Genomic DNA, 14580 nt, shown 5'->3' with positions numbered 1-14580 from the left:
TAAATGAAAAAGAAATGAAGGAAACAATAGCAACGACCAATAAAACTAAAAGCTGGTTCTTTGAGAGTATATACAAAATTGATAAACCATTAGCCAGACCCATCAAGAAAAAAAGGGAGAAGACACAAATCAATAGAATTAGAAATGAAAAAGGAGAAGTAACAACTGACCCTGCAGAAATACAAAGGATCATGAGAGATTACTATAAGCAACTAAATGCCAAAAAAATGGACAACCTGGAAGAAATGGACAAATTCTTAGGAAAGCACAACATTCCGAGACTGAACTAAGTAGAAATAGAAAATATAAACAGACAAATCACAAGCACTGAAATTGAGACTGTGATTAAAAATCTTCCAACAAACAAAAGCCCAGGGCCAGACGGCTTCCCAGGCAAATTCTATCAGACGTTTAGAGAAGAGCTAACACCTATCCTTCTCAAACTCTTCCAAAATATAGCAGAGGGAGGAATACTCCCAAACTCATTCTACGAGGCCACCATCACCCTGATAACAAAACCAGACAAAGATGTCAAAAAAAAAAAAAAAAAAAAAAAAAGAAAACTACAGGACAATATCGCTGATGAACATAGATGCAAAAATCCTCAGTAAAATATTAGCAAACAGAATCCAACAGCATATTAAAAGGATCATACACCATGATCAAGTGGGGTTTATCCCAGGAATGCTACAATTCTGCAATATATGCAAATCAATCAATGTGATATATATTAACAAACTGAAGGATAAAAACCATATGATCATGTAATAGATGCAGAAAAAGCCTTAACAAAATTCAACACCAATTTATGATAAAATCCCTCCAGAAAGTAGACATAGAGGGAACTTACCTCAACATAACAAAGGCCATATAAGACAAACCCACAGCCAACATCATTCTGAATGGTGAAAACATGAAACCATTCCCATAAAGATCAAGAACAAGACAAGGTTGCCCATGGTAACCACTATTATTCAACATAGTTTTGGAATTTTTAGCCACAGCAATAAGAAAAGAAAAAGAAATAAAAGTAATCCAAATCAGAAAAGAAGAAGAAAAACTGTCATCATTTTAACATGACATGATACTATACATAGAGAATCCAAAAAATGCTACCAGAAAACCACTAGAGCTAATCAATGAATTTGGTAAGGTAGCAGGATACGAAGTGAATACACAGAAATCTCTTACATTCCTATATACTAATGATGAAAAATCTGAAACAGAAATAAGAAAATACTCCCATTTACCACTACAACAAAAAGAATAAAATACCTAGGAATAAACCTACCTAAGGAGACAAAAGACCTGTATGCAGAAAACTATAAGACACTGATGAAAGAAATTAAAGATGATACAAACAGATGGAGAGATATACCATGTCCTTGGACTGGAAGAATCAACATTGTGAAATTGACTCTACTACCCAAAGCAATCTACAGATTCAATGCAATTTCTATAAGACTACCAATGGCCTTTTTCACAAAACTAGACAAAAACTTTCACAATTTGTATGGAAACACAAAATATCCTGAATAGCCAAAACAATCTTGAGGAAGAAAAGTGAAGCTGGAGGAATCAGGCCCCCTGACTTCAGACTATAGTACAAAGCTACAGTAATAAAGACAGTATGGTACTGTCACAAAAACAGAAATATACATCGATGAACAGGATAGAAAGTGCAGAGATAAACCCATCCACTTATGGTCACCGTATTTTTGATAAAGGATACAAAAATGTACAATGGAGAAAAGACAGCCTCTTCAATAAGTGGTGCTGGGAAAATACAGCTATATGCAAAAAAATGAAATTAGAATACTCCCTAACATCATACAAGAAAATAAACTCAAGATGGATTAAAGATCTAAGTATAAGGTCAGACAGTAAAACTCTAAGAGGAAAACATAGGCAGAACACTCCATTACATAAATCACAGCAAGATCTTTTTTGACTCACCTCGTACAGAAATGACAATAAAAACAAACAAACAAAAAAGCAAATGGTACCTAATGAAACTTAAAATCTGTTGCATAGCAATGGAAACCATAAACAAGATGAAAAGATAACCTCAGATAGGGACAAAATATTTGCAAATGAAGCAACTGACAAAGGACTAATCTCCAAAATTTACAAGCAGCTCATGCAGCTCAGTATCAAAAAAACAAACAACCCAATCCATAAATGGGCAGAAGACCTAAACAGACATTTCTCCAAATAAGATATGCAGATTGCCAACAAACATATGAAAGGATATTCAACATCAGTAATCAATACAGAAGTGCAAGTCAAAACTACAATGAGGTATCACCTCACACCAGTCAGAATGGCCATCATTAAAAAATCTACAAAAAATAAATGCTGGAGTGGGTGTGGAGAAAAGTGAACCCTCTTGCACTGCTGGTGAGAATGTAAATTGATACAGCCACTATGGAGAACAGTATGGAGGTTCCTTAAAAAACTAATAATAGAACTACCATATAACCCAGCAATCACACTACTATGAATACACACTGAGGAAACCATAATTCAAAAAGAGTCATGTACCACAATGTTCATTGCAGCTCTGTTTACAATAACCAGGACATGGAAGCAACCTAAGTGTCCATCGACAGATGAATTGATAAAGAAGATGTGGCACATATATACAATGGAATATTACTCAGCCATAAAAATAAATGAGATTGAGTTATTTGTAGTGAGGAGGATGGACCTAGAATCTGTCATACAGAGTGAAGTAAGTCAGAAAGAGAAAAACAAATACCTTATGCTAAGACATATATATGGAATCTAAAAAAAAAAAAAAAAAGAGGTTCTGAAGAACCTAGGTGCAGGACAGGAGTAAAGACACAGATGTAGAGAATGGACTTGAGGACATCAGGAGGGGGAAGGGTAAACCGGGATGAAGTGAAAGAGTGGCATGGACATATATACACTACCAAATGTAAAATAGGTAGCTAGTGGGAAGCAGGCAGATAGCACAGGGAGATCAGCTCGGCGCTTCGTGACCATGTAGAGGGGTAGGATAGGGTGCGTGGGAGGGAGACGCAAGGGGGAGTAGATATGGGGATATATGTATACGTATAGCTGATTTATTTTTTTATAAAGCAGAAACTAACACAACATTGTAAAGCAATTATACTCCAATAAAGATGTTTAAAAAAAACCCCTATATTCTTCTTTGCTTGACAAATCTTTGATTCAGTTTTACTAAACATCATCCCCAGATAATGCCAAAAAGATTACTTGTCTAGTCATGAACCTAAGGCCAATGATAGAGCTATTCTGAAATATAGTGTATCATCAGGACTTCTGCTCTCCACTGGTCAGGCCTGCCCCGTCTGAGACTTCCACTTATGTGAGCTCAAGAACAATGACCGGCCCCTTCTTCAATCTGTTTCTGCAATATCTGTACTCATTAAAAGTTGATGGACTAAAGAATTCCAGATTTTAAATTCATCTTATTTCATTTAAGCAGTTGAATATAATAAAAAATGCAATAGAAATGCTATTGAGGACATTTTATACTGCAACTATATAAATTCTTATTTATTCCTTTTTAATTTCCTTATTTTATAGCACAAATTAGAATAAAATATTTGAAAGTTTGTGAAATAGTATATTTTTCTTTATATTTAATGTTATCTCTTCCAAATAGTTTAGCAGATATGGAATTGATGGAAGAAATATGTGAATATATTAAAATGTATACTGTATATTGCAATTTAGTTTCCAAATGAAAATAAACACATTATGCTTTCAGAATTATTGACATTCTTACAGACAAATTACTCTAAATTGTTGGCTTGTGTTTCATTCATTACTTATTTACAATTCACTATTGAGCACCTGCCATATACCAGTCACTGTGCTTGCATTCTCTTTTGTTACTTAGATGGTTTATTTTCTACTAAGTTTGTAAACTTCAGGCATGACATTTGTTTTTAAATTTTCTGCTTATAGTGGTTGCTCAGTTTCCTATTGAATGTGTATATATTTTGTGGGTGTTTTATTTACATTTTTTTCTAATTAAAAATTCATAGCTTGTTCATCAACCATCACAAAAATATGTAATAAAAACCATGAAGGTCCCTAGCAATAGTTCAGAAAGATCCTTATCAACAGCTTTACCCATATGTTTTTCAATTTTTTAAAACATTTTATTAGGTGAGCATACAAATACAAATTAATTTATAAAATTGTGTCTACTAGGGCTTCCCTGGTGGTGCAGTGGTTGAGAGTCCGCCTGCTGATGCAGGGGACACGGGTTCGTGCCCCGGTCAGGGAAGATCCCACATGCCGCAGAGCAGCTGGGCCCGTGAGCCATGGCCGCTGAGCCTGCTCATCCGGAGCCTGTGCTCCACAATGGGAGAGGCCACAGCAGTGAGAGGTCCGTGTACCGCAGAAAAAAAAGAAAGAAGAAAATATTATGTCTACTAACATATATTTGCACTTACTGAGAACCAGACACTGCTCTACCCACAAATAATATCTAATTTAATTCTTCCAACCCTGTAAGGTATATACTTTTTTTTTTTTTTTTTTTGTGCAGTACGCGGACCTCTCACTATTGTGGCCTCTCCCGTTGCAGAGCACAGGGTCCTCCAGACGCGCAGGCCCAGCGGCCATGGCTCACGGGCCCAGCCGCTCCTTGGCATGTGGGATTTTCCTGGACCGGGGCGCGAACATGTGTCCCCGCATCGGCAGGAGGACTCCCAACCACTGCGCCACCAGGGAAGCCCAGTATATACTTTTATTTTTGTCCATATGGTACCCTTCATTCTGGTATAATTGTATGTGCCCAAATAATCCCCACCTTCTTTTCCTTCCCCATGCCATTGACTCCTTTTCTTGTGAAAAGAAGTAGTCTGTACCTTTCTCCTTCCTCCTTCCAATCCATTGTCATTGTGCTAGTTTTATCTACTACCTCTGTAAAAGTCTTACTACTAATTTTTCAAGAGTCTTTTTCCACTCCAATTGCTAGCTTGATTCAAGAAAACCCAGGACTTGAATATTAAAAACAGAATTTTGAAAGTCTTTTTACCCTTTGGAGCACCAAAATTTTGCTTTTGAAACCAAAAACTAAATATAGACAGTTTTCCCATTTGAATTTCTGCTGTAAATTATTCCAATTACACTGGGTAATCTGAATGACTTTGACTCTCATTGAGAAGTAAAACATAAAAGAAAGTACAGAAGAGAAAATTCACAAAGATTAATATTTCAAGATATCTTTCCATACATATCTACCAATGGGAATATGATACAAAATATTTATACAGCAAATATATTAACCATCTTCCCTGGTGGCACAGTGATTAAGAATCCCCCTGCCAATGCAGGAGACACGGTTTCGATCCCTGTTCCGGGAAGATCCTACATGCTGTGGAGCAACTAAGCCCATGCACCACAACTACTGGGCCTGCACTCTAGAGCCTGCAAGCCACAACTACTGAAGCCCATGTACCTAGAGCCCATGTTCCTCAACAGGAGAAGCCACCGCAATGAGAAACCCGTGCAACTGCAATGAAGAGTAGCCCCCATGCACTACAACTAGAGAAAGCCCGCACACAGCAATGAAGACCCAACACAGCCAAAAATAATTTAAAAAAATATATATATATATATATTAGCCATGTGCCTGTCATATTTACTACCACTATTTTAATTTCTCTCATAATTTCATCTTTATTTTAGTTAATTGGTTGTTTTTTAATGCAGTTTCTTCTTTGTGGTTTTTCTAACATCTATATAAACTATTGCCTTTGAACTTTTGGCTTGACTCTGTTTTGATTCATATAAACCTTGATGTAAAAACTAAACTACTATATAAAATTTGAGTATTTCACCTATGTCAATATACTAGAGCGTATAATTTTGAATTTTTTTGAAATTTTTGGAGGACTCACAGTAAGGGACACATCATAGAATTTAAAGAGTTATATACAGAGTGCTTCTCATTGCTCACAGCCAAGCAAAACTCTGTCTGTTCTTAACCTTCTACTTTGTATACAATGTCACTTCACTTCCATCTTTATCTTATATTGTAAAGTATACTTCTTTCTTCTTCATAACAACTGGAAAATTTTATATTATTAAGAAATCAGTAATGCTCACTGCATACCATATATCCAAGAACAGATGTCATGTTGAATGATACCTAGATCCCAGGATAAAGATCAGAGGTAGAAGCTGCAGGCAAGTTAGTTTTGTCTTGTTTCTTGTATATGAGCCACAACAAATTAATAATTTTAACTAAATGAGCCCATTTATCAAATAGAAATATTACTATTTTGTGGGCTATACTATAAAGACCATAATAAAAATAAAATAGTAACACAATTATCAAGGCATTTCATCCTACCTAGGACAACTCGTGCACATATTCTTTTCATAGAAAAATGTATTTTCTTTCCTGAACCATATGTGATTGTGTAGGTTTCCTTTTGGTTAAGACTGGTCTCTGAATGAACATAATTTCTTGTGATTAAAAAAAGTCTTCAAATGAGAATGAAAGAGGAGCATTGTCATCTCTGACAGTCTTGTGTTTTTATTATTTATTTTACTTAAAAATAGTTATTTTATATTTTCTACCTCATATCTCCATTACCATAGACCTAAAGGGTTTTAGGTCTGTGTTTGTTGTTGACTTTGAATGGCATTCAAGATAGCTCGTTTCCTTGTATTTGTTGTTTTGTTAGTGAGTTCCTGTGGTTCATGCTTGATATAGGTCTGCATCTAGTGTTGAGCATATATCTTTCCAAAGAGATTTATACTTGCTTCTGCCAAGTACCCCGGATTACTTTATACATTAATTTATCTGGTTGGGATGTCCTGGAACTCATAGATAATATAAATTTGAATCGAGAATCAATTGAATGAAAAGGGAGTTATTTATTGACTCACATGACTTGAAATTTTAAGTAATTGACTTCTTTCAGGAGAGGGATTCTGTATCTTTCAGCCGGTATGCTTCATTTTCTTAGGGTGACTTGTTCTTAACAAAGCTCTTTCTTGGATACCAAAAATTTGCTGGTAGATGGGCATACCAGTTCCCTCTAAAAGATTTTAATCAGCCCTTATTTTGGCAAATACCTATTTTTGGACAATGACTCTATCCAGGAGAATGGGGTATTATGATTGATCTGTGGCGTGTATGTCATATATGAAGGCAAAGTCATGTAATTGACAGCCACACCAGCTCCCCTAAACAAAACAAAACAAACAAACAAAAAACACGTATCATGGGCAGGAGAAAAAATAAAATAGAAAATATTCAAATCTCCCTCTTCATTAGAAGCACGTAATGGCAGTGGTTCTAATTAAGGAGAAAGTGTAAGCTAGGTTACACCACCAAGTAGCCTATGAGAACAAATAATCTTACCCTCTGAATTCTGGGACCCATTGCACTTTCCAAAGTCATTTGTGAGGTCAGACCTAATAGATCACTAGAGATCTTTCAGGGGTGATGGAAATGTTCTACATCGATTGTATGCTGGTTAACTCTTTAAGTTTACTAAAAAATCTTGAATTTTACCTGAAAAACAGGTGAATATTATGATATGTAAATTATATTTATTAAATTTGTTAAACTAAATAAAGTACAATTTAAAAGAAATGTATCTCCCACCCAAGCTTCATCAACTGGCTCAAGACTTGCATTTACACTGAGCCCCATTAGTTTCATTCTTCTGAGTGTTCATTTCAGTTCTCATCCAGCCAAACATTTTTATTAGTCAAGAATTGTGGGTTGGTTGGCCTTTCCAGTAGATTGATCTCTCTTGAATTATGTATCAGGAAACTTTCTTAATATTGCTGGAATATCTGTTGTGACCTTTTCTATTTTCCATAATGGATATAGGATTTTTTTTTATGTTCTGCCTTATTGATTATTTTAATTGATTTGTCCAGAAGGGAGCAATTGAATTCATAGATTCAGACTCATGTTTTGAATTATAGCTCCAATATCTCTTTAATACATATTTTGCAAAAGTCTATGCAGGATCTATTACTGCAGTTGATACTTAAATTTGCTTACTGAGGTAGCCCTAACAAAGTAACACAGATTGGGTAGCTTAAGTAATACACATTTATTTTCTCACAGCTATGGAGGCTAGAAGAACATGATTTTGTACTCGGTTTTTATTCCTCTTTGCAGGCTGGTGTCACTGTTGTCAGATTTTCTAACTCTAACTGAGATCTATATTGTGTAGCTCATATTGATACCTAAGGTCATTTCCAAAGTAAACACACAAAACACCAAGAATGACTGGCATCCCAGATGCTGGAGGCTGTGTCTATATAAGGACCTGTTCTAAATAATTCCATGCTCCCTTTAAAATCTCTAGTGATTTTAAAATATATATGTACCAAATTTATCAGTAAAACTGAAGAAGATAATATCATTAAAGAGATATAAAGTTAGTGATCTTACTACCATGTTAACACTTATCAATTCATTGTGAAACCTCTAATAGGATTTTAAAAATTAATATATTTATTTTTGGCTGCACTGGGTCTTATTGCTTCGTGCAGGCTTTCTCTAGTTGCGGCGAGCAGGGGCTACTCTTTGTTGTGGTGGGAGGGCTTCTCATTGTTGTGTCTTCTCTTGTTGTGGAGCATGGGCTCTAGGTGTGTGGGCTTCAGTAGTTGTGGTGCACGGGCTTTGTTGCTCTATGGCTTGTGGGATCTTCCTAGACCAGGGCTTGAACCCATGTCGCCTGCATTGGCAGGTGGATTCTTAACCACTGTGCCACCAGGGAAGCCCTCTAATAGGATTTTGGAGAAGAAGCACATTTTCACCAAATCTCATTAATTTAAAATGACCAGTAGCATATACCACATAGGAAAAATGCTAAAAACTTTGACATGTAAATTAAAGGTCCCAAATTTTTCTGAGACATCCACCAGCATTATAAAGAATCATAAAATAATAAGGGGAAGCAGAATCATCAGTCGCTGGATTACTGGATAAAAATCCAACTTTTATACAGACTTTGGGATGTGCATATGTATATATTGTTTTACATCAGGGATTATATAATGTCCTCTGCATTGAAGTAAAAAAATATATATATATTGGTAGGACTTCCCTGGTGGCGCAGTGGTTGAGAGTCCACCTGCTGATGCAGGGGACACGGGTTCGTGCCCCGGTCTGGGAAGATCCCACATGCCGCGGAGCGGCTGGGCCTGTGAGCCATGGCCGTGGAGCCTGCGCGTCTGGAGCCTGTGCTCCGCAATGGGAGACGCCACAACAGTGAGAGGCCCGCGTATCGCAAAAATAAACCAAAAAACAAAACAAAACAACAACAACAAAAATATATATATATACATATATGTTGGCAAGCAATTCAACTTGCATTAAAAACGTGGTTAAGGTAAAAGCCAGAAGGAATTAGTATTGGTGATTATATTTGTTTATGAAGAAGTCAGTGCAGATTGTCTCATTAATCTCAGCTGTGTGATGAACAGTTGCGTGAATTTATTGTGCACTTTATTCTCTTAAAACATGAGAAATAAACTACAAAGTTTATTGTTGATATCTAAAGTAGCATGGCCTGTGTTTTTCTTAGGTCATGATATTTCATTATGCTTTTTTGCTTATACGGATTTCAAACCTCAGGGAAGTTGAGTAATTTGCTCAATATTGTATAGCTTGTAAAACAGCTATTCATCTGTTCCTCAAAGACACATCTTCTGTTGATACTGTCCTATTTCCAACATCTCTTTTGTGGACAAACATTGTGAATAATGAGTCTACTTTCTCCAATCTGTTGCAATAAGGTTTTTATCTCTAACTTACAATGACATTTCTCAGGAAGATCACTAGTGGCATATTTGTAATTAAATTCAAAGATTAATTCTCTAAATAATTGTACATCTTTGTGTATCTGATACTGTGATAACTTCCTCCTAATTTTTTCTTAAATCTGACAATTCCTCCTTATTCTACTTGCTGGCTTTATGTTCTGCTCTTTGAAGCCTGATTTATCTCTGAGTTCTGGCTTTTATCTCTTCATTCTATCCATTCTCCTTAAGAATTAAATTTTCTTCCAAGTCTTCAATTCCTGTGTATGTGTTCAGGACCCTTAATATCTGTCTAGATTTAAGAATCCTCTCCTGAGGTCCATATTTTATATTTAAATCATATGTGCTTTTATTTTTTATGAGAAAACAATTCTTTTATAATATCCCATGCCTAAGAGATAAGTATAAAAATCATATATGTGTAGCTAAATGTCTTTTCAGAGTGAACACAAATATGTAACCACAGCCCGGATCAGGAAACGGATCACTGCACTACCCCAAAACATTTCAAGGCCTTTTTCAGTTACCACCAATCTCCTGAACAAAGGCAATATTATTCATTTTAACTTTAAGCATATATTAAATTTAATTAATTTAACTTTTGAAGAGTATTCCAGTCATTCCTCCCCCTTGCCAATTTTGGTACATTCTTTTCTATTTACCATTCTGGTATGTGTGAGGTGGTATTTGCAGTTTTAATTACCTAATGCATTTTGATGTCAAGAACTTTTTCAAAAGTTTGCTGGATATCTGAATTTACCCCTTTGTGGATTATGCTGTTTTGAAAAAATAAATTTTCCTTTTGAAACTAATAAGCAAATATAACAAAGTTAGAATAAAAGGTCAATCATTTTACTGTATACTAGCAATGAGTAGGTGAAATTTGAAATTAAAAACACAATCATTTACATTAGCACCCAAAGAAAATGAAATAGGTATAAATCTAACAAAACATGTACAAGAACATCATGTGGAAAATGACAAAACTCTGTTGAATGAAATCAAAGAAAAACTTAATAAATGGAATGATAGTCCATAATAATGGACAGGAAGACTCAATATTGTCAAGACGTCAGTTCTTCCCTACATGATTTATAGACTCAACATAATCACAATAAAAAATCCCAGCAAGATATTTTGTGGATATTAAAAAACTGATTTTAAAAATTTATATGGAGAGGCCAAAGACCAAGAACAGCCAACACAATATTGAACGAGAGGAAAAAAGTTGGAGAACTGATGCTATCCAACTTCAATACATACTATAGAGCTACAGCAATCAAGACAGTGTTGTAAAAGAATGGTTAAAAAGGTAAATAGAACAGAATAAGAGCCCAAATTGACCCATATAAATTGATATTTGACAGAGTAGCAAAGACAGTACAAGGAAGCAAAGATAGCCTCTTCAATAAATGGTGCTGGAACAATTAGAGAGCTGCATGCAAAAAATATCAATCTAGATATAGACATGACACCCTTAACAAAGATTAACTTAAAATAGATCACAGACTTAAATGTAAAATGCAAAACTATAAAATTTCTGAAAGATAACATAGAAAAAAATCCTAGATTACCTTGAGTATGGAAGTGACTTTTTGGACAGAACACCAAAGGCTCAATCCATGAAAAAAATTGATAAACTGGACTTCATTATAATTTAAAAGTCTGCTCTGTTAAAGACAATGTCAAGAGAATAAGAGAACAAGCCACAGTCTGGGAGAAAGTATTTGCAAAAGACACATCTGATAAAGGATTATTACCCAAAATATACAAAGAACTCTTAAAACACAATAATAAGGAAAGATATGGAGGAAACTTAAAAACATATTACTAAGTGAAAGAAGCCAATCTGAAAAAGTTATGATTCCAACTACATGATTCCAACTATATGACATTATTGAAAAGGCAAAACTATGGGGACTAAAAATTACAGTGCTTGCTGAAAGCGAGGATGAATAGGTGAAGTGTAGAGCATTTTTATGGCAGTGACAATACTCTAATGATGGATATATGTCATTATACATTTGTCTAAGCCCAAAGAATGTAAATACAACACTACGAGTGAACTGTAAATTATGAACTTTGGGTGATTATGATGTATCAATGTAGGTTCATCAATTGTAAAAAGTCTACCACTCTGGTGAGGAATGTTCAAAATGACAGAGGCTATGAATGTGTGGGGGAAAGGGGTATATGAGAATTCTTTGTAACTTCCTTTCAATTTTGCTGTAAACCTAAAACTTCTCTAAAAAATTAAAGTATTTAAATATGAATAAGTATTTTTTTTCCAAATGAAATGATCTTTTTAAAAATATTATTAGATTATATCTATTTTCAATATCTGTGAATGATTTATGATATAATGACATAGCAAGAAGTTATTCTTTTTACTTGCCCAATTGCCAGACATTTCTATAAATGCATAATATTAGCACTTTTATATAGAAATATTTTTTCACCATTTTACATCATTGCCATCAGAAAATAATTTTTTTTGTTGTTTTTTTTTTGTTTTTTGCGGTACACGGGCCTCTCACTGTTGTGGCCTCTCCCGCTGTGGAGCACAGGCTCCAGACATGCAGGCTCAGCAGCCATGGCTCACGGGCCCAGCTGCTCTGCTGCATGTGGGATCTTTCTGGACTGGGGCATGAACCCGTGTCCCCTGCATCGGCAGGAGGACTCACAACCACTGTGCCACCAGGGAAGCCCCAGAAAATAATTTTTAATAGTATGCTATGAAATAATGAGTCAGGCAAAAATCAATGTACTTAGGGTTAATTTGGGGGGTTTTTTGGTTACAATTTTATTTATACTATGTGGATTATGAGTAATGATGTGAAATTGCTAAGTTCCTAAACTGGGTCACAAGAAATGAAGAATTGTCACAGTATTTTTGGATACAATTAAACATGCTTTTTTTTTGTGTGTTCTTTTAATCAACTTAGAAGACCTGACAAGATCTTTGCAAGTTTTTTTTCTTTTTTCCAAAACCTGCTTCTTGTTACCTCTTCCACAAGATTATTAGTAGAATAATCTGCTTTTCAGCCATCTGTGTCCCCAAGTCAATGTTTTTTAAAAAGGACAAATAAATAAAAATTAATAAGAGAAATATATTGTGGCAATACTTTAATAAGAAAATTAATTTCAAAGAAGTTGCTGAACTCCTTTTTGAATTTTATAACATTAATACTCTATTCATAAATACTTCCATTTCTTACCAGGCCAGTATATTATAAGGTCAAGCCTATAGAATGTGACTCCCTCTCTTCAGGACAAAAACAATCAAACAAAAATATGTCAAGATAAATAAATAGCAAAAAGTGCTATGCGATGGAGTTTTTAAATGTATAGTCAATTTAAACAAAAATTTTTCCAAAATGTGGCATGGATGCTACTGCTATATCTCTCACTGACAGCCAAACTGGTCATTCGGAGCAGCTTAAGATGGCCAAAAATAGGTGCTTGTACTAGGTTTTCAAATCTATTCCCTAAATATTGTTCATGCTTCAAAATTAGTAGCAATATAAAGCCTCATCTGAAAACAGCAACTCAATGTAAAAAAACCCTCAAAATCAAAATTGTATAATATTTTTACTTTCTAAGAGATATGAATCACTGTTTCTGAGGACAGTTTTAACAGACATTAAGCATGAGGCTTCCTGGATTACATGTAGGTTAGGATTTCAACATATGAATTTTGGAAGACACAAATATTCAGATCATAGCATATTTTAAGTAAGTTGTTTTAATTTTTTTAATCATTTTGTTTTTTGACCTATAAAATAGGGCAATAATGGTTATGTTTTGGGAGTATTGGAAGGATTCTTATATCTGTGTATATCAAGATATAGATTAGTAGATTAGTAAAGTACATATGTGCCTTATGTTATGACTATTATATTTTGTCTTTGATTTCACTGCTAGCACAAATTTAAAAAAATTGAATTGATGATTCCCATAATTAACTTAGTACATATTTTTATTATCCTTCTTTCATTAACATTTCAAGATATCCTTATAGCTCAAGTGCTTTCAAATGATTTCACTTGTCTGGCTAATTAAAAACATAAAACATGGCATTTCTAATAACTCTGGGTAATGGAAACACATATAGTTATGCACAATCATTTGGCTCTCTGTCAAAAAGTATTCAAGAGTCTTTTTGAAACAAAAATTCAAAATGTTTCTCATAAAGGTTTTGAAAAATCACTACTCTTTAGAAAAATTCTCTGTTGTAAGAATTGTTTTCTAGCAAGTACATCAAGAAAAGAAAATATTAAGTATAATGTTGCAGACAGTTATCATTTCAAAATAAAAGACCACTACATCTGTCTATAGGTCTGCAAACAGAGTTGATAAAGCATTTTTCTTTTCAGCCAATACTGATTAAATAATGACTAACATTATCAGTGTTATCTTTGACTATAAAAGTTGATACTGTGAAAGTGTATTATTTTTTGGTGGATACTGTGAAATTATATATTTACTATTTATCTGCTTCATTAAATGTTATGCTTAGTAAAATGTTTAAATTTTAAACATTAAAATATTTTAAATTGGCATATTGGATATTTGCCTGAGAAACTAAGAGGACACAGTTTGTGTGGTTATTTTGAATTGAAATAAAGAAGTTTAAAGATCATCTCTTGATTTTTTTTATAACATGCTTTTCTTGTTCCCCTTCTTAATAGTACTAAATTCATGAACTCTAAGGTTCAGGCAGAATTCACTTTCTTCCTCCCAATTCCAGAGTGTGTTCTGAATATATTTGCCACA

Source organism: Phocoena phocoena, chromosome 18 (genome assembly GCF_963924675.1).
Source record: "Phocoena phocoena chromosome 18, mPhoPho1.1, whole genome shotgun sequence".
In the NCBI taxonomy this organism is placed as follows: Eukaryota; Metazoa; Chordata; class Mammalia; order Artiodactyla; family Phocoenidae; genus Phocoena; species Phocoena phocoena.
The sequence above is the reverse complement of the archived record's forward strand: the minus strand, read 5'-3'. Positions refer to the sequence as shown.